General features: G+C 40.1%; 1 protein-coding gene across 5 annotated transcripts in view; it reads left to right on the top strand.

Moving 5' to 3' along the window:
• The window catches only part of LOC101742650 (beta-arrestin-1-like), a 92,158-nt gene that overhangs the window by 39,254 nt on the left and 28,810 nt on the right, over positions 1 to 24,094 (top strand). For 4 of the 5 annotated variants that reach the window (XM_038010812.2, XM_062668421.1, XM_038010810.2 and 1 more), the window contains 1 exon segment: positions 2,475 to 2,505. The exons of the other annotated variant lie outside the window; for it this stretch is intronic. The gene's annotated coding sequence lies outside the window, so the exon portion shown is untranslated. 5 annotated transcript variants of the gene reach the window in all.

The raw sequence follows: 24,094 nt of genomic DNA, 5'->3' as shown, positions 1-24,094 counted from the left end.
ACCGGCGACGTAAAAAACCAACTGTTTGATAAAGCACGTTGTGTTTTTTGTTACCGAACCGAAATTATTCGGAAAAGTTAATCACAATCTCGGAAGTTTTTACGACTGAAACCTTAGTAGTGAAGAGAGCAGTCGTGTTTTCATAACGAATTCCGAAAAAGAATACGTTTCAATGTGAATCCTTTTAAAAATAACGTTTTTGTTTAACGATATTACCATGAAAATACCAACCCACTGAGTTTCTCGCCGGATCTTCTCAGCGGGTTGAATCTGGTGGTAGATTCTAGAAAGCCTAGCTGCTAGCCACGCTTTTTTACAATAAAATCATTTTTTCTTTCACTATTTTTGATTCAAATTTATTTTCTATTTTTAGTTGGATTTTCTATAAGAGCGTATTTTGTTAGTTTTTGTAAACTATTTTTACAAAATTTATTTTTCATTTTTTAGTTTATATTCAATTTTTTTAATTTTTTTTTCAATTTTTTTTTACTATTGAATTGTCATCGGTCCTTAATAAGTATACCAAATTTCGAGTTAATCCGACGTTTTGAAGGAGGTCAAAATCATGTTCAAATCGTTACAAACATACCTACCTACATACATACATATGTCTGAAGTTAATAAAAGCGTATTAATAGAATTTTCAAGTACCTACAGACATATGACTAAATAAGACACTAGATGGTTCGTGACATTTGAATATAATTTGATATTTAAATGAAGCTTGTTAAAGTCTTATTCTATTTGAATGAAAAACGTAGGTAACGCTTTTTTTGTCGACACTCTATTTTACTGCCCATCAACTTTTCGTATTGTAAGGCTTAAAATTTATTTTATTCTTAAGGAGTAAACTCTAACAACCGGGACTTTTTTTTTTAACAATCACGCCACGTTAACTGTTCCCGTGGTAAGTTCGTAAAGAACTTGTGTTACAGGTACCAGATAACGGAAATAAATATAAGATTTTTTATTATAAACATACATATATTTAAGATACATCCATAACCCTGGAAAATACATTTATATTTATCATACAAATATCCTCCCTTGGCGGGATTCGAACCCGCGACTCCCTTGTGTAGTGACCATGTCACTTACCACTACACCAGACGACTTGAAATGCTTAGTGATCATAGCCTGTTAACAATCTCGAAATCTTAGGTAGAATATCGATTTAGCGAGAGTATATTGTAGCCAACACGAGAACTGTACTGTTTCGGATTCCGACGAACTTTTAACTAGTTCGTATGTTTGTATATGATTCGTTGAAACGATTTTCGTGTTCGCGCATAAAGTTATGATAACCCTAATGTTGATTTATTTCTACGTATCTGCGTTCAAAGATAAAATGGTATTTTTTATTTATTTATTGCGTTCGTCAACAAAACGGTTACAGTCCTATATAGAGGCCAGATGATGCGTAATAATAATCTACACTACTATGAATAATTTTTTTTTTTTAATATTTAAAAAAAAGTTTTTTTTTTATGGCTTAGATGAGTGGGCGAGCTCACAGCCCACCTGGTGTTAAGTGGTTACTGGAGCCCATAGACATCTACAACGTAAATGCGCCACCCACCTTGAGATATAAGTTCTAAGGTCTCAATTATAGTTACAACGGCTGCCCCACCCTTCAAACCGAAACGCATTACTGCTTCACGGCAGAAATAGGCAGGGTGGTGGTACCTACCCGTGCGGACTCACAAGAGGTCCTACCACCAGTACTAACAGTAGTTTTCTACAGCTTGTCGTCTCCGCTAAAAACATGATCATAACGGCCAATATAGTTCGTGGCATCAGCTATACAGCGCTGCATAATGCATTTCATTACCTTATTCTACCAGTCGAGGTAATATTCTAACGCAACCTTCAGACGTGCCATTAAATTAATATAGCGCCAACCGCCTTTCCAACGGTTATTACGATAATATAAAACGTAAAATTAAACCGTAAAACTAGTTTTAGTTATATGAACGACTCGCGAAAGCCGAAGAAAATGCTGTGAATAAGTTTTAGTTTTTGTTCTTCTTCTTCTTCTTCTTCTTCTTTGTCGTTTCCTCATTACTGAGGGTCGTGACCACCTTGGTCCAGCTTTTGCACCAGCTTCCTCCAATGTTGCCTGCATTCGGCCTGCTTAATGGCGCCCGGGACGCTGGTGTTTGTGGCCTCCTTGATAATGTTGAACAAATGTGTCAATTCTCGAGGAGCTAAACGTCAAGACCCGTCTGTCTATCTACAATCTGTATGCAGCGTCTCCTCAAGTACTTCGGACACGTGGCCCGACAAAATCCTGAGAACTTGGAAAAATTAATAGTTGTAGGTCACGTGGAAGGAAAGAGAAGTCGAGAAAGATTACCAACCAGGTGGACGGACATTATCAAGGAGTTTTTGTTAGAAAGCTACAAATAGTGTTTTTTATGCTCAATCTATATAATTATAAGAATAAAAAAATAATATTTATTTATTTCTTTCAGATAATTGGAATAACGGCTCTCTACAATAAGGGTAAGATTTGTTCGTAGTATTGTTTTTTAAACAGTCCAATTATTAAATACATATAAGGTGCCAAAATGTGCGTTTATACAAATATGTTCCCATTAAAAACGCCCACGCAACATGGAAATAGATCGCGTTTGCTAATTATAATTTATAATTAATTTTATCGGAAAATAATATTATAATGTGTTCGACTTTTTTAAACAACTTCAAAAAACAGGTAATACGATCGTAATTCGGATTTTTTTCATTGTTTTGTTATATCAAAATTCTTTGTTTATTGTTAAACAGATTTGGATTTTTTATGTTTTTTGTAACAATTTACTTTGCTATTCGTTTAATATAGAAGTCATTTCTTATTTAAAAAAATATATTATTAATGAAATTCTGAATAACACAATGACAATAAAAACGCGAGGTTAAAGGTTAAAGGTCTACGATTCATCAGAAATGAAGAAAATACTATAATCTAGTAAATTATCAAGATTTAATGTGTGTTCGAAATTGTGTCATACACATCTTCATACTTCTGACGTTCATTAACAATATAAACGAACATTTTACGCTTTTTTTTTTTCCTACCTAAGCTTTTAGCCTTGAGAGGCTATTCCAGCGTAACCTTAACTAGTAGGTGAGCTCACGGGACTCAAACCTGACGACGTTGCTAACACGAACCCTAGCAAGAGCCGTGCTTCGCAGAATCTACTACCGGATCGGAAACACGACCCACTGAGAAGATCCGGCGAGAAACTCAGTGGGCTGTGTGTGAGGGTTTATTTACTCGTCGAGCCCTTCATCGCAAGCGACGGGTTCGACGAGAACGGTGACCGGTAACATTTTACGCATATCGGTACATACACAAGTATTTATACTACAAACCGCTTTATAGCATTAAAGTCTTGACATTTGAGACAATTGAAGAATGTGAAGACGGGATGTGACAATTGAAGAGTGTGATCTCTGGTGCTCCTCTAACCCCCAACCTCCTTTGCCACTCTCGATTTTTTTATAATAGTTTTAAAATTTTCAAAGTCAACAATAAACATAAGTGGAATTCTCTTTGAAAGTGAAGCTTTGAAATTCTCTTTGAAGATAATCGAGAAATTATGCGATATTATAAGACGAACTGATTCCTTTGATGTTCGAAATTTTATTGGGCTGTATAATAATTATACGATCGAACAGCGATGATTAAGTACAAAAATAAACTCTTAACTTATTTAAAAAAAAATCATTAAGAACTTTTGCATGATTTTTTTTCTGCTTTATCTATTTTAAGACTTATTTGTTCCGGAAGACCGTAAGGGAAAGGGACTGTATCCAACTCAAATTCATCTCATTCACAATTTTGTATCTGAAAAAGTAACCGAGAAATATAAGGAAAATACCATTTATTTATCTGAAAATAGTAACATGTGCCCATCCTCGAACTCCTAAGGTGTTAAATGGTCCGTATCGTGGTCCATTGATAATAAAATTGGACATGGCATCAAATATGGTCGGTATTTTCACTATATTTACCTGTTCATAATTTCGTGAAGTCATGCGCTTAGCCTACCCCTACAATTTCAAATAGTATTAATACCTAAACCAGAATTGAGCTAAGACATGATTATTTACATTGGGCGTGTAGCCTAATAAGCATCTAACGATTCCGTACTTCGATTAATGAAAGACACGAAGTGGCTATATTTATTTGATGATGACTAGCTGACCCGGCAGACTTCGTAGTGCCTCAATCGATAAATAAAAGAAACATCAAAGGAAAAACAAAATTGTTTGTTTTTATATAATTCCGAGCTTTTTTATAGTTTCTCATCTTTTAAGCCTTCCCTGGACTTCCACAAATAATTCAAGACCAAAATTAGCCAAATCGGTCGAGCCCTTCTCGAGTTTTAGCGAGACTAACGAACAGCAATTCATTTTTATATATAGAGATATTGACTAGTTTGTTTCGTGAAGATTTAGGCTAACTATGTTCGTAAACCAAATAAGTCTAAAACGTACATCTATGTGAGGATCTTATCCAATTTCGTTTGTTTCTCTAAAACAAAATTTTGTCAGATCGTTGCCTCTTTCTCGTTGTGGCTCAAAAATAGCTTGTATGGCACTTTTTCCTCCTTCCTCCTTGATCCATAATTGATGAGAACTTTCATTAGACTAGTCTTAAAATTGTAAGAACTAGATATTAGGAACGACTGTTCTCCTTTAATTGGACCTGTTGATTCAATTAGAAGAAAAATACGAAGTTGAAATACCTGAAAGCTTGAGATGGCCAAATCAGGTCTGCCTTTTGTGCTCGTTTAAAAGGTAACTAAGTTGAAATCATGTGGTTATTGATGAGCATCGAAAGTTGCAAGGCCGAAAGGCTACTTTACTGGTGGTAGGACCTCTTGTGAGTCGGCGCGGGTAGGTACCACCGCCCTGCCTATTTCTGCCGTGAAGCAGTAATGCGTTTCGGTTTGAAGGGTGGGGCAGCCGTTGTAACTATACTTGAGACCTTAGAACCTATATCTCAAGGTGGGTGGCGCATTTACGTTGTGGATGTCTCTGGGCTCCAGTGACCACTTAACACCAGGTGGGCTGTGAGCTCGTCCACCCATCTAAGCAATAAAACATAATAATAAAAAGAGTTATCTAGTTTCAAGTTCGAAATAATTAGAAGAAAATTAAATTAGATTCGAGAAACGAACGAATACCGTCAACACGTCTGCAAAGAACAGCGTTCCCTAAGTAATCTTAATCGGTTACAACAAAACTGACTCAATGTTCGCTGTAAACAAATATAATTTTCAACAAATGTTCACGATTGACTTCCACGGTGAAGGAATAACATCGTGTAATAAAAATCAAACCCGCAAAATTATAACTTGCGTAATCACTGGTAGGACCTCTTGGGAGTCCGCACGGGTAGGTATCACCGCCCTGCCTATTTCCGCCGTGAAGCAGTAATGCGTTTCGGTTCGAAGGGTGGGGTAGCCGTTGTAACTATACTGAGATCTTAGTACTTATATCTCGAGGTGGGTGGCGCATTTACGTTGTGGATGTCTATGGGCTCCAGTAACCACTTAACACCAGGTGGGCTGTGAGCTCGTCCATCCATCTAAGCAATAAAACATAATAATAAAAAGAGTTATCTAGTTTCAAGTTCGAAATAATTAGAAGAAAATTAAATTAGTTTCGAGCAACGAACGAATACCGTCAACACGTCTGCAAAGAACAGCGTTCCCTAAGTAATCTTAATCGGTTACAACAAAACTGACTCAATGTTCGCTGTAAACAAATATAATTTATTTCAGAGTGGTTAAATTGGATACACTCGTGTAACACGAGTAATTGTCGTTCTCATTAAAACGTGAAGGTATTTGTGAGATAACAAATGTTTAACTTGTAATTAGTGTAGATAGTGGAGAACGGCGTACTATGGGGTTTAACCTCGAATAAAATCGACTTCCAAAACGGAGGCATGTAGATGTTCTGATAACGAATTAATTTATGGTCATAGGATTCACAAGGAATTTGTCCTCAACCTCCACTATCTTATTTCTAATATCAATCAGTAATAATACAAAGTTGATCACTCGAGAGCATTAAACGGGAAAAGTTCAATGCTCTTTGAACTTTTCCTTCTTTCTCTTTATAACATCTGTACTTCACTACGATGCCAACTTTTGGAAGCTCTGACAATATCCCACTTTAAATGCTCCCTAGTCCCTCGTCAATTTTAATTTATTTAGCTAAGTATATTTTAAAGTAAGGCTTTCGGAGACTTTATTTGATTACGGGAATCTTAAGGGCACATTTCTTTCAATCAAATTTGATTAAAATGTTAAACTCCCACTGTTGACGACTGTTCCCGTGTATAAAAAAATGATTCCTCATTCATTTTTAAAAATTGGATGACGATTGAGTTTGATGAATTCCTAAATTAAGTCAATAAATAAATTAGAAAAATCGTTTCAAATCGATTTTATTAGATGTTAATCTACTTGGTTTAAATGAGTACTCCATTTTAATTATACGTTGAATTCTCGTGTTTGTTGTTTTTACTGTTTCGGTTTCTGAGTCTGCAGCCTTCTTGGTTACGGTTAGACTAATCGTATTGAAAGTGGCATCTGTGGCAGAGATGTTGTGAAGTGCCCGTTTGGGATGGTATTGACATACGATGAGACCAAATGACAACGAGGTTGTTTAGAGAGTTTTAACTATGAATGTCGAAGGTTTTAGAGGAAGAGGTAGACCTAAGAATAAATGGATGGATTGCGTGAAAGACGATATGTGCAAGAGGGGAGTGAGCGAAGAAATGATATATGATGGAGGAGTGTGGAAGGAGAAAACATGTTGCGCTGAACCCAGGTGACTTGGAGAAAGGCAGGAGAATGACGAGTCTTCGTGGTTACGGACGTCGGAAAATGTATTCGTGAAGGCAGTAGGTACATAAGTTGGTTTCGACACCAGGACTATCGCCCCAAGGCATAGGTGGATGTATGACCATTATTCCTGACCCAAAAGAAGGTATTGTCCATTTTAAACGTAATTTCGACATCTTTCGTAGATCCAAGTCTGTCTACTAGTTTCTAGATGATAGAAATCAATAGAACTTTGGAGTCGTTCCGCTTAAAATAGTGGCTGCGTTGAATTAAAAATAGCCTGAATAATAATCTGTAATAAATAATAAAGTATTTATTTATTTAGCAACTAAACTAAACATGGAGAGGAAGGAAACTTTAAATATTAAGAATAATGCTCTCTTTAATACGAGCTCCGACTTGGTGCGAATGCGTTGGACACGTCTCACAATATTAATGCCGCATTTGGGGAGAATATGACAAGGGCACGCATTGTGCGTTCCTTGTTAAATTGCTTTTGCTTTGGAAACATCGACTCGAAGAATGAAACACGGGGAAGACCAGGCACTACGGTAAATCATGACGAATTAAAAATAACAGTGGAAACCGAACTTATTATATTGGAGGCTTAGTAAATAATGTTTTAACGAAACTAAGTACTTTAGTCAATTGTAAAAATAAATTCTAAGCTTCGCAGTATGTGCGTGATGTGAAATGTGAGGCACACGAGTGGTCGCGGCTTGCAAATGTCATTATTTAATTGAACATTGTAAACATGTTGGTCGAAAATGGCGGCGGATAAGCTTTTTTAGATGGGCAGACGAGTTTTGAAAACCACAACGCGGATACTACTGAAAGAGATAGTGAAATGAGATTGAAATCTAAATACATTTCTTAGATGAAGCACCAAAGCCAAACGTATCCCTATTTGGAAGTATTGGTGTAGACACAACAAGAGATCTGACGAGGGGGCGCATTAAAAATACTTGAATGAGCTGTGTGAAGAGGACATGCGAAAGACTAACCCATAGACAGAGCCCACTGAGTTTCTCGCCGGATCTTCTCAGTGGGCCGCGTTTCCGATCCGGTGGTAGATTCTGCGAAGCACTGCTCTTGCTAGAGCCAGTGCTAGCAACACCTCCTGGTTTCAGCCTCGAGAGCTCACCCACACGCTAGGGTGACGCTGATATAGCCTCTCAAGGCTAACAGCATAGGTAGGTTAAAAAATGCAAAGAAGTGTGTGAGTGCGGAGATGACGTACGACAGGGATGAATGGAAAGGCAGGACATCCTGCGCCGACCCCACACAGCGGGATAAGGGCATTTTTTCCGTTCCTATTCGCTAGCAGCCTAAGGGGCTATTGCAACTTCGCGCGGATGGGTAAGTAAGCTCACGAGTTCAACCACAGAGAATTTGCCAACAATAGCCCTAGCTAGAGCAGAATCTACCGCTGGATCGAAATCGCGACCCACTGAGAAGATCCAGCGATAAACTCAGTTGGTTGTGTCTATGACTTAGAAAGGGCAGTATGAAGAAGAAGTGCAGACACTACATAAAACAGAACGATTTAATTACGAATTTGTAAATGGTGTTGTTACCCTTGCATATTGATTCATTGTTAATCATGTATATTGATTCATTAGCATGGGAACTTGATGATAATTATTTAGAAAAATTGGAATCGTGCGTAAATATTTGCGGCTATTTGCGCTACTATTAAGCAAGAATCCATAAATAAACCGAAAATCATCAAGTTAGAAATGACTGTATTCCTGGAGCTATAATTGTATTTCCTTCATCGTCATTAAATATAATATAATATGTATTCATTTTGCACAAATAAATTTATAATTATTTTGAGGTGGGAAATCCGAAAAAACTGGTTATTTATTGACGTTCTGTAACATTAAACATTTGAATATAGTTTTGGGTTATATATAGTCTATTATCTTATCTATGCGACCATTTTTTTTGATAAGATCTAAATATAAATGGGCATATACAAAACTGTTCAAAACTAGTTTCCCTTTTTTTTTTTAAAAGGTTTTATGCGCTGCTAACGTGACCTTTAAGCCAAGGTTTATATTTTCTTCTTGCATTCTGTTATAATATGAAAATTAGAATATGATATAATACGTATCAGTGATTTTGGGTGAACAATAGCATATTAAAATAATTCATCTCAAAAAATAATAAGTCTCTCGAAGAAAAGTCCCAAGAAAAACAGAAGAAATGAATATAACAAATAAATATAATACATGAAGTTCCTACGAGAATTTTCATCTGGAAAATCGGTTACTTTTAATGGTTTTTACATTCAATGTAAAAACTTTTAAAATTCATTCCTTTTTGTGATGTTGTTTGAAAAAAATACGTATTATTATATAATAATAAAATTGGACTAGTGTCAAATGCCGTAAGAGATAACTCTGACTTTGGAATAGCACACAGTGTTAATACGAAATACGGCTCTAAAATTTTACAGCCGATTCTGAACGTGTTCAAATTGCGATATATGTACCTACCTCGTAAAACGTTTTATATCTAATCTCTTCTCGTATTCGGACGGGGTCAGTAAAATGATCTATTTTCCGGTCGTGCAGTAGACAAAAATAAAATTTGCTTTCGAACATTTTAACTCTGAATATCATCATGTAATAATTTGTTTGGGCGTATCGTAAGCCTGGACGAGTAGGGACCACCATTCTACCTTATCATGCAAAGCGGTCATGCCTTTCGATTTGAAGGATGAAATAGTTACACAATACTAGTGAGAATTTGCATCAGATTGGGCGTACGCTCATTCACATTTATTTTTATTGCTGAGATGGGTGGGTGAGCTCACAGCCCACCTGATGTTAAGTGGTTGCTGAAGCCCATAGACATATACAACGTTAATCCGCCACCCACCTCTGAGATATAAGTTCTAATGTCTCAGTATAGTTACAACGTCTTCCCCGCCCTTCAAACCGAAACGCATTACTGCTTCACGGCAGAAATAGGCAGGCCGGTGGTACCTACCCGTGTGGACTCACAAGAGGTCCTACCACCAGTAAAAATTGAGCAATAAAAAAAAAATTCAAAGTTTTCTCTCTGTGATCGGTAATCGATCCCCGGGCCAGTTATTTAGTTAATTAATCCACCGTCGAGGCGATCTTGAAATTCGTGTGCCGTCCCAAAGTGAGTGGACACCTTCATTTTCATTTAAATAATTTCCACGCACACTCAGCCCCAAGCAATTCTCAGGCTCGCCTATCCTTTTGAATATTTATCATGTTTTTATTTCATGTTCGGAACGCCGCGCCGTCCGTCGACCTTGATTTTCGTAATGTTCAAGATACGTCTTGTAAAGGACATGAAATTATTTAAGTTATGAGAGAGTTAGATATGCCATTCTTATTATTGTTACTATTTTATTACGGTCCTCTCTTAATTCATTTTTTACGACGCGGCTGAGGAAATCCGGGACACAAACATGAAACCATGTACAAACTCAAGAGTTTCATGCCTTTGATTACTTGTAAAAATAGGTTTAAATTTTTTTTTTTTTTCAATTCCTAAATGTAAGCATTTGATATGGATAGGTTTTAATAAATTTATTTGTATGTATTGCGTTTCTAACAAGGATAATAGCGCCGCTTTGCCTTGCCCGGTAACGGTGTTTCACCATTAATGATAATATTAATGAATGACGCAAATTAATAAATGGACCGTATCCTGTTTCGTTTGCCATGTATAGATTTAATTAACTGAACAAAAAAAGCAACAGAGATACTAATGAAATTAATTTTTATTTCGTATAAATTCCATATTGTTTTTCCTGCCTAAGCTGATGATAGCCTTGAGAGGCTATTTCAGCGTAACCTTAACTAGTAGGTGAGCTCACAGGGCTCAAACCTGACGACGTTGCTAACACGAACCCTAGCAAGAGCCGTGCTTCGCAGAATCTACCGCCGGATCGGAAACGCGACCCACTGAGTAGATCCGGCGAGAAACTCAGTGGGCTGTGTCTGAGGGTTAATTTACTCGTCGAGCCCTTCGTCGCCAGCGACGGGTTCGGCGAGAACGGTGACCGGTGCTCGAGGTACCTAAAAGCACCGTTAGTGGATCGGGAGGATCCGTAATGACGTGTTTGGGGCAACGTCGACTGCTTTCCATTCTTTCCGCAGGATCGGGAATGTACTTACCGGCGGCCACGATGAGAGGGTTCTCGTGTCGTGCCGCTTTATCGAAGTGGACAATTTGTCATTTGTTTTGGTTAGTAATTCGCGGTGGCCTATTAACCGGCAGGTTTCTTAGTAACTGTTTACGTACAAGCATGATTGTTCTGACCCTCTGATCAGTTACTCTGACGTACAAACATACGTCTAATGTACAATAAGTGCGTTTAAGTGAGCCTACAACTGTATCTTGTACCAAGTCACAAACAGGCGTTAGTAGAATGATTGAATTATGTATGACCTGTTTTTTGAATTGTAAATATTACCGGTGATAGAACCTCTTGTGAGTCCGCGAGGGTAGGTACCACCAACCTGCCTATTTCTGTCGTGAAGCAATAATGCGTTTCGGTTTGAAGGGCGGGGTAGCCGTTGTAACTATACTGAGACCTTAGAAACTATATCTCAAGGTGGGTGGCGCATTTACGTTGTAGATGTCTATGGGCTCCAGTAACCACTTAGCACCAGGTGGGCTGTGAGCTCGTCCACCCATCTAAGCAATAAAAATAAATAAAAAATAAGTGCGTTTAAGTGAGCCTCCAACTAACTGTATCTTGTACCAAGTCACAAACAAGCGTTAGTAGAATGATTGAATTATGTATGACTTTTTTTTTTAACTGTAAATATTACTGGTGGTAGGACCTCTTGTGAGTCCGCGCGGGTAGGTACCACCAGCCTGCCTATTTCTGCCGTGAAGCAGTAATGCGTTTCGGTTTGAAGGGCGGGGCAGTCGTTGTAACTATACTCAGACCTTAGAACTTATCTCAAAGTGGGTGGCGGCATTTACGTTGTAAATGTCTATGGGCTCCGGTAACCACTCAACACCAGGTGGGCCATGAGCTCGTCCACCCACTTAAGCACAAAAAAAAGTATAGGCATATAAAATATTATAATAGATAATGAGAAAAGGATACTAGTGGTTAGTGGTAATGATTATCAGTTTCTCTAAGTAACGGCTTATCCACTCCTGGCGTTGCTGAAGTACGCGAGCCTTGGTGTTAAGTTAATCAGTGGCTCGTAAAATAAGCGATTCCATGATCAAAGTAAGAAACATCTCTAGAAATGATTCCCCTACGCAATTTCATTAGACATTGCTTTCAATGCTGAATTCCCATTCATCAGAAGCATTCGTTAGTCGAGACTGTTCGTGTCTGCTTAAATTATCGACACTAATATTTTGTCTACATAATTGCGCATGATACGTACGCACAGTACCTATTTATTGATGTTGATTCACTATACTGATGTTGTTTTCGACTTCATCCATCATAATGTTATTATTATCGGATAGATAAAGTCGGATTCTGATAAAACAAAGATTCTCTTTGTACTATGAATGTGGGGTTATGTACTTTGAAAAGTGTTTATGTGTGGCTTATTTTATAAAGTAAGTTAATAATGAATGAGTAGAATTTGTTCAAGAAATATTATTTGTTAAGTAAGATTCATTTCGTTTTTTTTTAATTTCCTTGTATGCAGACGAGCATACAGCCCACATGATGATGAATGGTCACCGTCTCCCATAGAGGTCAGCAATGCTAAGGACATAGCCAAGCCGCTGCTTACCGTTAAGAACTATTCTATATACTGTTTCGATCTAGATTCTTGTGACGGTATTTAATTAAATCTTGCGAATACTTAGGTTTTATAATTGTTTGCTTCCATTCTAGATCGTTACGTAGAATTTGGATTAATGGAATACATTTTAGGTGGCAGTATTCAGGTTGTGTTTTTTGATGGATTGGACGGATTTCGGTATCATTTACGGCTCTGCTTTTTGAAATCTCGTTTGCCGTCTAAAGCTATTAAATGCAATAAATAGAACCTTCAGTTTAATCTTAATAAATTACTCTTTTAATATTAAACTTCACAAAAGCGCTTCTAAGTCGACGTGGCCTAAATGATAGGATGCCAGGTACATTGTAACGAGCGATGCAACTGTACCAGTGTTCGAATTCCGCAGGCAGGTACCATTTTTCCTAATAAACGACGTACTTAAAAATGCTCACGATTGACTTCCACGGTAAAGGAATAACGTCGTATAATAAAAATCAAACCCGTAAAATTATAATTCGCGTAATTACTGGTGGTAGGACGTCTTGTGAGTTCGCACGGATAGGTACTACCGCCCTGCCTGTTTCTGCTGTTAAGCAGTAATGCGTTTCGGTTTGAAGGGTGGGCCAGTCGTTGTACGGTAAAAACTGAGACCTTAGAACTTATATCTCAAGGTAGGTAGCGACATTTCGTTGACGGCAGCTACGCAACGACTTCACATCAGGTGGGCCTTGAATTCGTCTACGTATCTAAGCATTAAAAAAGAGTCCCTCACATGTCATTTTTTTTCTTTTATATACATACTTGAATAAATAGATCGCGCACTTTGTGTAACAACAAACTTATATCTTGAATTCTATATGTAACTATACTTGAGACCTTAGAACTTATATCTCAAAGGTGGGTGGCGCATTTACGTTGTGGATGTCTATGGGCTCCAGTAACCACTTAACACCAGGTGGGCTGTGAGCTCGTCCACTCATCTAAGCAATAAAACAAAAATAAAAAAAATCTAATTGTATATTAGCGCGTTACGAAATCTAAACGAAGGAAACAAAAATCCTTCTCAATGAATCTGTACTGTATCTATAAACGATTTACGGTTTCGTTCTATACATGCACCTAATTAGAGAGAGGTAAACAGCATATGAGTCGTCTATTATCAAAGGTGGCAATCTGTGCATTTGGACAAAAAAAAATTATTGATATGTCAATACAGATTGATTTGAATATAATCGTCTCCTTCAAAGAATACGGTTCAAAACCTGCATTAAATAAAGGTTAATACTTAACCTGTTATTTATCTAAGATGTCGTTCAGAAGAGTTTTGTGACTGCCAATGGAATACAAAGTCAATAATTCGTTTTTCTGATTTACCAATAATTGTCCAAAAGTCACATTGCCGGCTTTGATAATAGTCGACTCATATATAAACTGGAATAACGTTCATTATGAACTTACAAGCCGCAGCCCTGCCATCTGTTCACGGTCTGGATTTACGCAAATCGTGGGAACACGCGTTTCTTGTTCACAAACAAACAACACTTTTATAAACTGACCTCGTTCGAGTTATATTACGTTTGTAACAACACATGTTTGACGTAACTACGGAGAGCTTCTGAGGCCCGAGCGATATTCTACGTTAAAAAGGGCTAACTTTGGAATTTGGTATTTATTGGAACTTGAAATTATTATTATTTTGCATTGGCAGCCCGATCGCTCACAGCTCACCTGGTATTATTACCGTGTAATTATTTCATTTCACTTTGCGTTTTTAGTTCCTAGTCAATTTATCAAGATGATTCAGTTATCTCTATAATAATATATAAAAATGAATTGCTGTTCGTTAGTCTCGCTAAAACACGAGAACGGCTGAACCGATTTGGCTAATTTTGGTATCGTATTGTTTGTGGAAGTCTAGAGAAGGTTTAAAAGGTAGATAAATATGAAAATGTTCGGAATTAAATAAAAATAACAATTTTGTTTTCCTTTGATGTGTCCCCCGTCGGACCAATTCCTTTTGTTTGTTTTAAGTTTATTTTATACAAAAGTTTTGGTCTTTTATTTATCGATTGAGGCACTACGAAGTCTGCCGGGTCAGCTAGTAGATAGATATTTATTGAAAGCTTATTAGAATGTTAATATTGTAGTATTTGGTCGAGTTCCATTCTTCAGTAAGTAGCAAAGAGCATTCTTTTCGTATTTAGAAAGAATTCGCCAGGCTTACTGATATATTCGTTTCGTCGAAGGACTGGAATCCTGGGAGCAACGTAGTGGGCTATAATTCTATTTACCCTTCTCATCCACGGATTTTAGGCAGATTTTTGTGTTCAAAAGGATATCCGGAATAAGGCTATTTTATTACTAAAGAGCATCTCGAAATTTGTGATTGTTATGTTTATTTAATTTTTATGTAAAATGTTACGTAAAATATACACAATATACTATGTTCAAACAAACTATTGTACATCTACTAAGGTGATTTTAATTTGCGGTAATGAAAAAATATTTATATTAATACGCGAAGCAAAAACTTTGTATCCCTTTTTACGAAAACTGCGCGGACGGAGGAGTATGAAATTTTCCACACTTACAGAGAATATAGAGAATAAAGTGCACAATGCTAATATTTTTTTTAAATAATGCATAAAAGATACATTAAATCAATAAAGAAAACATTACACACACTACCATGTATTTGACACACACGCATATACTCTTACATACACACATACAAACATACTCTTTGTTTACTGTCAAACTTTTGTTATTGCTTAAAGTCTGTGATCAAATGGAGAATAGGTTATGTACTTTATATTGTTTATCTTCAATTTTATTTGTATAGTGTAGTCTTGGCGAAATCTGCGATTATAGAAATATATAATAATATTCTTTGTCTCTTTGACAATAGAACCATAATAATGTTAAAACTTTAATTTCAATTAAATAAAGTCGAATTTCGACTACTGCGGGACCACTAGTATATATAGAAGTTTTTTTTTTTTTATGATTGAGAGATAACTGGTGGCCTGGAGGCCTTTCCAGCTTCACCAGATATATATAAGTGTGTAATTGTAACAGGCTTCAAACTGCATTGCATAAATTAGTATTTGCATATTTCCCACCCATAATGTGATGTTCTCAAAACAAAAATAATGTTACGCACTCATTGTTCTTAATGTTATATCGTGTCTATTAAAATTTTATACGTCTTGGAAAACACTTAAAACTTTACAGCGCGATACGTAGATAATAGTTGAAAGTACATTTTTACGGCCAAGTCTTAATGCGTTCTTTGAAATCGGGTTTGTTTTCCTTTGCCTAGAATTGTAATTATCTAGATCGACGTGCCGGATATAGCTGCAGTTAATTAAAGCCATATTTTTAATTAACTATAGTTCAGCAATATTATAATTGAAATATAACGTTTTCTTTAAAATTAAAATATCATATGAGCCATTATCAAATATTAACGTTAATATACAGAGATTGCGATCTAATGGCGGGGTGAGTCATGTTGTGTTTTCCATGGGCTCCGAAAGCCATTTATTATCTAGTCTAAAGTAGTCAAAATATATTATTTTCTTCTTCTCAGTCGTGTCACTCTTGACAGAGTGGTCGTGATCGTCATGTAGTGTTGGAAGGGGCAGACTTGATGCGTCTCACGATGTCGCGTCATCTCTCCCTGCTCGAGGCCATTCTACTGCACTCATTTAGGGGACCTCCCACTGCAGTTTTAATTTGGTCGGTCCACCGCATTGGTGGCCTCCCGCGCGGTCTTGTACCATCAACGCTTCCTTGTACAACGAGGCGTTCTATGGACCGGCCATCTCGTCGCGAAACGTGTCCGAAGAAATTCACCATTCGAGACTGTACTTTACCAGATAGACGCTGCTTGATGCCGAGTTCCTGAAGTATCGAGACATTTGTACGAAAGTCGGTCCACGAAACTCCAAGCATTCTTCTCCAGCACCACATTTCCAGAGCGTCTATTTTCTTCCTTTCCACGTCTCGCACGGTCCACGTCTCAGCAGCGTATAGAAATATGGAGAATATTAGTGTTCTAACGAGCCTGATCTTTGTGGTTTTGGTTATGTTTCTATTTCTCCATACTTTCCTCAGCCCGTCCATTGCCGACCTCGTGACAGCCATGCGCCTTCTGATTTCGTATTTAAAATTTATTATAAAATAAAATATATTATATAGCTTAAAAACTAAAAAAAAGGTTCGATAGCAAACTTACCTAAAAATAAAACCTTTTTTTAATCTTGGTTATTTTGTAGTACGAAGATGGACATTAAACATTAAAAAGTAATAAAATTACATCTCCATTGTTTCTTACAGTGTGCAAATTTTTTGGGTTTGTAAAAATTAATGTTTATTTTTTTTATTGACTAGATGGGAGGACGAGCTCACAGCCCACCTGTTGTTAAGTGGTTACCGGAATCCATATACATCTACAACATAAATCCCGCCACCCACCTCGAGACATGAGTTCATGAGACATGAGTTAGGGGGTTGGTGCTTCCCGCTTCCGTAGGTTTAACCCGCGATCCCCTACAAGTGACCCCTGGGTGGTGCTAAACGGGAGCCGAAAACATAACCGGTGGTAGGACCTAGTCCGACTGGCTGGCGACCACCCTCCAACTAGAGTCCGCCGCCAAATAGCCTAGCTGTGTTCCGGCGTGTGGGTTGGAGAGCCAGTTCTATCCCTTCCCTTTCCCCTTCCTTGTTGGGGTTGAGTCTTGGTGACGCCTGGAACTTGCGGAGCAGACGTGCGTGCGAACTCATGGGGCGTGATTGTTTGACGGGGGTATAGGGAGACCCAGTGAAACGGTACCCGCTGCCGCCCGCCGGTCAGTAGGGGACCTGAACCCGGGTGTCTCTACTAAACTCCGCCCCGGGAAGCTGTCCCGCCAACCGGTGTAAAATCCTGCTGTGCGGTCGTCGTGCCGGAGTCGGAGACCGGAGTGGATCCCGGCGATCGCACGCAGAGTGGACTGGGGGCCCTTCCATGCCCTGCGTCAGTCTCTCACGCAACCCGTGGTCGAGCACGTACTATGTTCCGCGCTTCATTCAGGTGTTGCCTCGATCTCACCTCCAACATCCTACCTCTCCTAATCCTACTCTCCGAAAACATAAACATCATGAAGACGACAAAAAAAAAGAAAAGGGTTTCACAGGCGGTCCCCCATTCCACATTTAATGTGGATTTCAGCAATGTCAGGGGCCTACATAGCAACCTTGACGCCGTACACCACCACCTTGAGACGGCGCAGCCTGCCCTGCTTTTTTTAACGGAGACGCAGATATCTGCTCCGGATGATACCTCATACCTTGAATACCCCGGCTACGTATTGGAGCACAACTTCCTGCGTAAAGCCGGGGTGTGCGTATTCGTCCGGGCTGATGTCTGTTGTCGCCGTCTTCGGGGCCTCGAACAACGGGACCTGTCCCTCTTGTGGCTGCGCGTAGATCACGGGGGCCGTAGCCGAATCTACGCGTGCCTGTACAGGTCCCACAGCAGTGATGCAGGTTCAGCTCTGTTTGAGCATGTGCAAGAGGGGACTAACCGCGTGCTTGAGCAGTACCCATCTGCGGAGGTAGTGGTTCTTGGAGACTTTAATGCTCACCACCAAGAGTGGTTGGGATCCAGAACCACTGACCTCCCGGGTCGGACTGCCTACGATTTCGCCTTGGCCTACGGCTTCTCCCAGCTGGTGACACAGCCCACCCGTGTCCCAGATATCGAGGGGCACGAGCCTTCTTTGTTGGACCTTCTGCTGACCACAGATCCGGCCGGATACAGTGTGGTGGTCGACGCTCCGCTTGGATCGTCTGATCGCTGCCTTATTCGTGCTGCCGTACCACTCTCTCGTCCTGATCGTCGAACGACGACCAGGTATCGAAGAGTTTGGCGGTATATGTCAGCAGACTGGGATGGATTGCGTGAATTTTACGCATCCTACCCATGGGGGCGGTTCTGCTTTTCCTCTGCTGATCCTGACGTCTGTGCGGACCGTCTTAAAGACGTGGTGCTCCAGGGGATGGAATTGTTTATTCCCTCCTCTGAAGTGCCCGTTGGGGGTCGCAGCAGACCCTGGTATAACAATGCCAGCAGGGATGCTGCACACCTCAAGCGGTCCGCATACGTGGCATGGGATAATGCCAGGAGACGTCGGGATCCTAACATCTCAGGGGAAAGGCGGAAATATAACGCCGCTTCCAGGTCCTACAAGAAGGTAATTGCCAAGGCGAAGTCGGAGCACGTCGCTAGAGTTGGCGAGCGATTGAAGAGCTATCCCTCCGGGAGCCGTGCTTTTTGGTCGCTCGCCAAAGCTGCAGAAGGAAACTTCTGCAGGTCTAGTCTCCCACCACTGCGCAAGTCCGATGACAATCTGGCCCACAGCGCGAAAGAGAAGGCTGACCTTCTGGTCAAACTCTTCGCCTCGAACTCGACTGTGGACGACGGGGGTGCCACACCACCGAACATCCCCCGGTGTGATAGCTCCCTGCCGGAAATCTGCTTCACACAGTGTGCAGTCAGGCGGGAGCTCAGACTCCTGGACGTCCATAAGTCGAGTGGGCCAGACGGCATCCCCGCAGTGGTTTTGAAAACGTGCGCCCCTGAGCTGACACCTGCGCTAACGCGTTTGTATCGCCTCTCTTATTGCACTAACAGGGTTCCGTCTTCATGGAAGACCGCCCACGTCCACCCTATCCCCAAGAAGGGTGACCGGTCGGACCCATCGAGCTACAGGCCTATCGCGATAACTTCCTTGCTTTCCAAGGTGATGGAGCGAATTATAAATACACAACTCCTGAAGTATCTTGAAGATCGCCAGCTGATCAGTGACCGACAGTACGGTTTCCGTCACGGTCGCTCAGCTGGCGATCTTCTTGTATACCTTACTCACAGGTGGGCTGAAGCCTTGGAGAGCAAGGGCGAGGCTCTTGCTGTGAGCCTTGATATCGCGAAGGCCTTCGACAGGGTCTGGCATAGGGCACTTCTATCGAAGTTACCATCTTACGGAATCCCCGAGGGTCTCTGCAAGTGGATCGCTAGCTTTTTGGATGGGCGGAGCATCACGGTCGTTGTAGACGGTGACTGTTCTGATACCATGACCATTAACGCTGGCGTTCCACAAGGTTCGGTGCTCTCCCCCACGCTTTTCATCCTGTATATCAATGACATGCTGTCTATTGATGGCATGCATTGCTATGCAGATGATAGCACGGGGGATGCGCGATATATCGGCCATCAGAGTCTCTCTCGGAGCGTGGTGCAAGAGAGACGATCAAAACTTGTGTCTGAAGTGGAGAACTCTCTGGGGCGAGTCTCCAAATGGGGTGAATCGAACTTAGTTCAATTCAACCCGTTGAAGACACAGGTTTGCGCGTTCACTGCGAAGAAGGACCCCTTTGTCATGGCGCCGCAATTCCAAGGAGTATCCCTGCAACCTTCCGAGAGTATCGGGATACTTGGGGTCGACATTTCGAGCGATGTCCAGTTTCGGAGTCATTTGGAAGGCAAAGCCAAGTTGGCGTCCAAAATGCTGGGAGTCCTCAACAGAGCGAAGCGGTACTTCACGCCTGGACAAAGACTTTTGCTTTATAAAGCACAAGTCCGGCCTCGCGTGGAGTACTGCTCCCATCTCTGGGCCGGGACTCCCAAATACCAGCTTCTTCCATTTGACTCCATACAGAGGAGGGCCGTTCGGATTGTCGATAATCCCATTCTCTCGGATCGTTTGGAGCCTCTGGGTCTGCGGAGGGACTTCGGTTCCCTCTGTATTTTGTACCGTATGTTCCATGGGGAGTGCTCTGAGGAATTGTTCGAGATGATACCAGCATCTCGTTTTTACCATCGCACCGCCCGCCACCGGAGTAGAGTTCATCCATACTACCTGGAGCCACTGCGGTCATCCACAGTGCGTTTCCAGAGATCTTTTTTGCCACGTACCATCCGGCTATGGAATGAGCTCCCCTCCACGGTGTTTCCCGAGCGCTATGACATGTCCTTCTTCAAACGAGGCTTATGGAGAGTATTAAGCGGTAGGCAGCGGCTTGGCTCTGCCCCTGGCATTGCTGAAGTCCATGGGCAACGGTAACCACTCACCATCAGGTGGGCCGTATGCCCGTCTGCCTACAAAGGCAATAAAAAAAAAAAAAAAAAAAAAAAGTTCTATGGTCTGAGTTTTTACAGTACAATGACTGTCCCACCTTTCAGACCGAAACGCATTACTGCTTCACGGCAGAAATAGGTAGGGTGGTGTTACCTACCGTTGCGAGCTCACAAGACTTCCTACGTAACTACCGGATAAATAAATACCAGTCAGATTAATCAATTGTTCTAATACTAAATTATACTTTATAGACTCAGTATACAAAATGATATTCAATATCAATAATTCATTAACAGTCTTACACGTGATGGCTTCTATATTCTTGTGTAACGTTCCAAAATCGAAATCCTCAAGCAACAAATGCGAGTCTTATTCCACTCATGTGTATGTATCGCGGAAGAATTCAATAATGCACATAGTAGGTACATACGAATCGAATATTATGATATTGCTTCCGAGAAATATTCTTTATGGGACACGCATTTCTTAAGACTAATACTCAGCCGTGGAAATGTTACAATCGTTGGTTTTAGCTTAGAGATTCTTTGGTATCGGATGATTGAGACAAATAATCGAACCAATCCGTATGTAGGTATACGGGTCGTTGTAATGTGTGGATGTTAATTGTGAACAATAACAAAGGAAAAATTTGTGAAAAAGTAATTAAAAAGTTTTCATAAATGTTAAACATAATTTGTTCTCCACACAACTTGACTTTGTGTCGGTAACCGAATGAACATTTTTTTAATCTTAATTGTTTTTCCCTACCTAATCGCTCGTGGCTACGAGGGGCTATTCCGGCTTCGCGCGATTTAGTAGGTGAGCTTACGGGGCTCAGCTTTTTTTGTCGCTACCTAATCGCTAGAAACCTAAGGGGCTTCTTTTGGGCAGGGAACCGAGCCTCCTACGAGGCATCCGCGCGTATGTGGGACTTGACGGTCTGCAGATGTTGAGAGAGACCGAGAACTTACACAAAAATATTTTGGGGTAATAATTAAAAAACTTCCCCGACCGCTGATATACATAGTAAATAGTATTGGGGGGGAGAGCGGTACCTTGCAGAACTCTGGGCGAGATTTAGCGGGTTAATCATTATTGATAGGCGAACAAGGTCACATCACATCCATACTTAAACGCTTACCGGATCTCATAAATAACGCGAAATCATTCCTCAGATCGGGGCACGATTTCGAAGTTCACAGTAATAACCGCAGACCTATTATAATTTACGAAAAACAAATCATATTTGATTCAATATCACAGAAAACTCACAGAACAAATATATCTACTAATTTAATCAAAACAATTACCTTCTAACCTTTTATATTAATAGTAAAATAATTATTTTGTTTCATTTTCCTCGAAATAAGTAATCTGTAGCTATTACTGCCGAGTGTTGTCTTCGGGAAAACGTTAATAAAAGATGAAGGTAGATTTAGTATTCCAATTAACAGACATATATATATATATTATTAGGAATCAGATTGAGAAATGAATAAAAAAACAATTGCCAGTGGCCTAACCTTATCTTACTAATTTTTAATTAAGTCCAAATCACAAATCACGAATCACGTATGAGTATACCGAGTAGTCCGCGAACGTCCGTACCCAGCACCGGTCAATGCTCAAGTCCCCGAGCCGCGCCAAATACGGTGCTTTTATAGGCTTACTCGGTATAGTGCGTTTAGCTAGTGGGGGTCATCTAACATTTTAGCTAGTGGGGGTACATCTAACACTGATTATCGCCAAACGTCCGTGCACTGCGAGTGTAACGAGCAAAATGTGCGGTTTTTTTTTTTTTTTACACCTACCGATGCTGATAGCCTTAGGGGCTATTTCAGCGTAACCCTAACGTTTGTAGGTGAGCTCACGGGGCTCAAACCTGATGACGTTGCTAACACGAACCCTAGCAAGAGCCGTGCTTCGCAGAATCTACCACCGGATCGGAAACGCGACCCACTGAGAAGATCTGGCGAGAAACTCAGTGGGCTGTGTCTGAGAGTTAATTTACTCGTCGAGCCCTTCGTCGCAAGCGACGGGTTCGACGAGAACGGTGACCGGTGCTTGAAGTACCTAAAAGCACCGTTAGTGGATCGGGAGGATCCGAAATGACGATGTTTCGGAGGCTCCTTACAATATAATAATTTTCATTTCAGCGCCGATGAAACATTTTTTTCGGCATTAATAAAATCTATGTTTCGTCACTTTTTACATTTTCTCTCAATATGCTACTGTGTACTGGAGGTAGGACATCTTGTGAGTCCGCACAGGTAGGTAACACCACCTTGCCGATTTCTGCCGTGAAGCAGTAATGTGTTTCGGTTTGAAGGGTGGGGCAGCCGTTGTACTGTAAAAACTGAGACCTTATGTCTCGTGGGTGGCGGCATTTATATTGCAAATGTATATGAGCTCTGGTAACCACTTAACACCAGGTGAGCCGTGATCTCGTCCAACCATCTATGCTATAAAAAATGCATGCCCTATTGATCAGCGGAAGCAGGTTCGTGACCAGACGTGTGTTTGTTGTTTTAACGATTTTCTAGTCACCTGAACTTGCTTAATGGCACACATAATAATATGTAAAATGAGATTCATCTTTTAAAATATAAACTAATTTTTAAATAAAATTGGTCCTCGTGCCGTTTTTCCGATTTAAATTAGACTCGTGCGATTGATTTTAGCCCTTAAAGAAAGGGATCAGACCGAATTAGCAATAAACAAAGTTGAAGGTTCGTTCGTGTTATCACACCAACGGCTAAAATCAATCATATTGGCTTAGATTTAATACGCAATTCCATAATAATATACGTAGCTCGTAAATGTACGAAGGATTACAAATCAGATACTATTTGGTAAGTAAATATATTACGTAAAGGTTGAATGTATGAATGGCTACACGAAGTTGGGGTTTCGAAAGGTCATGCGGGTTTTCAAACTACCTACCTAACTATCAAACGAATAATAAAAAATGTGGGCATCATTTTACTTGAGTAGTACGTTAACTAAGCGGCATAAAGTGCGGTGGTATTTACGACAAAGGGAAGGAAGATCTTCCACCGAGTGTGTGATATTCGGTAGACCGAGGGTCCTAATGTTGTTGTTGTTTGGAACTTGTATATATGCAAGCTTATCTTGAAAAAATCGTAAGCGAGATTCAAATATCTGTCAAATATCTTGTGTTGTATGATAACTATCACAGTGCTACTAATGAAATGTATTGAGGTCTTTCTCTCCGCTGTGACATACCAAATACCCAATTCAAATTGGGTTTAAAACGATACCTAATTAGATATTTATCGCCGCAGAATCAAAGCTGTGAGATTGTATAGTGCAGAATCATTTCTTCCAGCTT

The sequence above is a fragment of the Bombyx mori genome, chromosome 5 (genome assembly GCF_030269925.1).
Source record: "Bombyx mori chromosome 5, ASM3026992v2".
NCBI classification, from domain to species: domain Eukaryota; kingdom Metazoa; phylum Arthropoda; class Insecta; order Lepidoptera; family Bombycidae; genus Bombyx; species Bombyx mori.
Note: the sequence above shows the minus strand (reverse complement) of the source record. Positions and strands in the feature narration are given on the sequence as shown.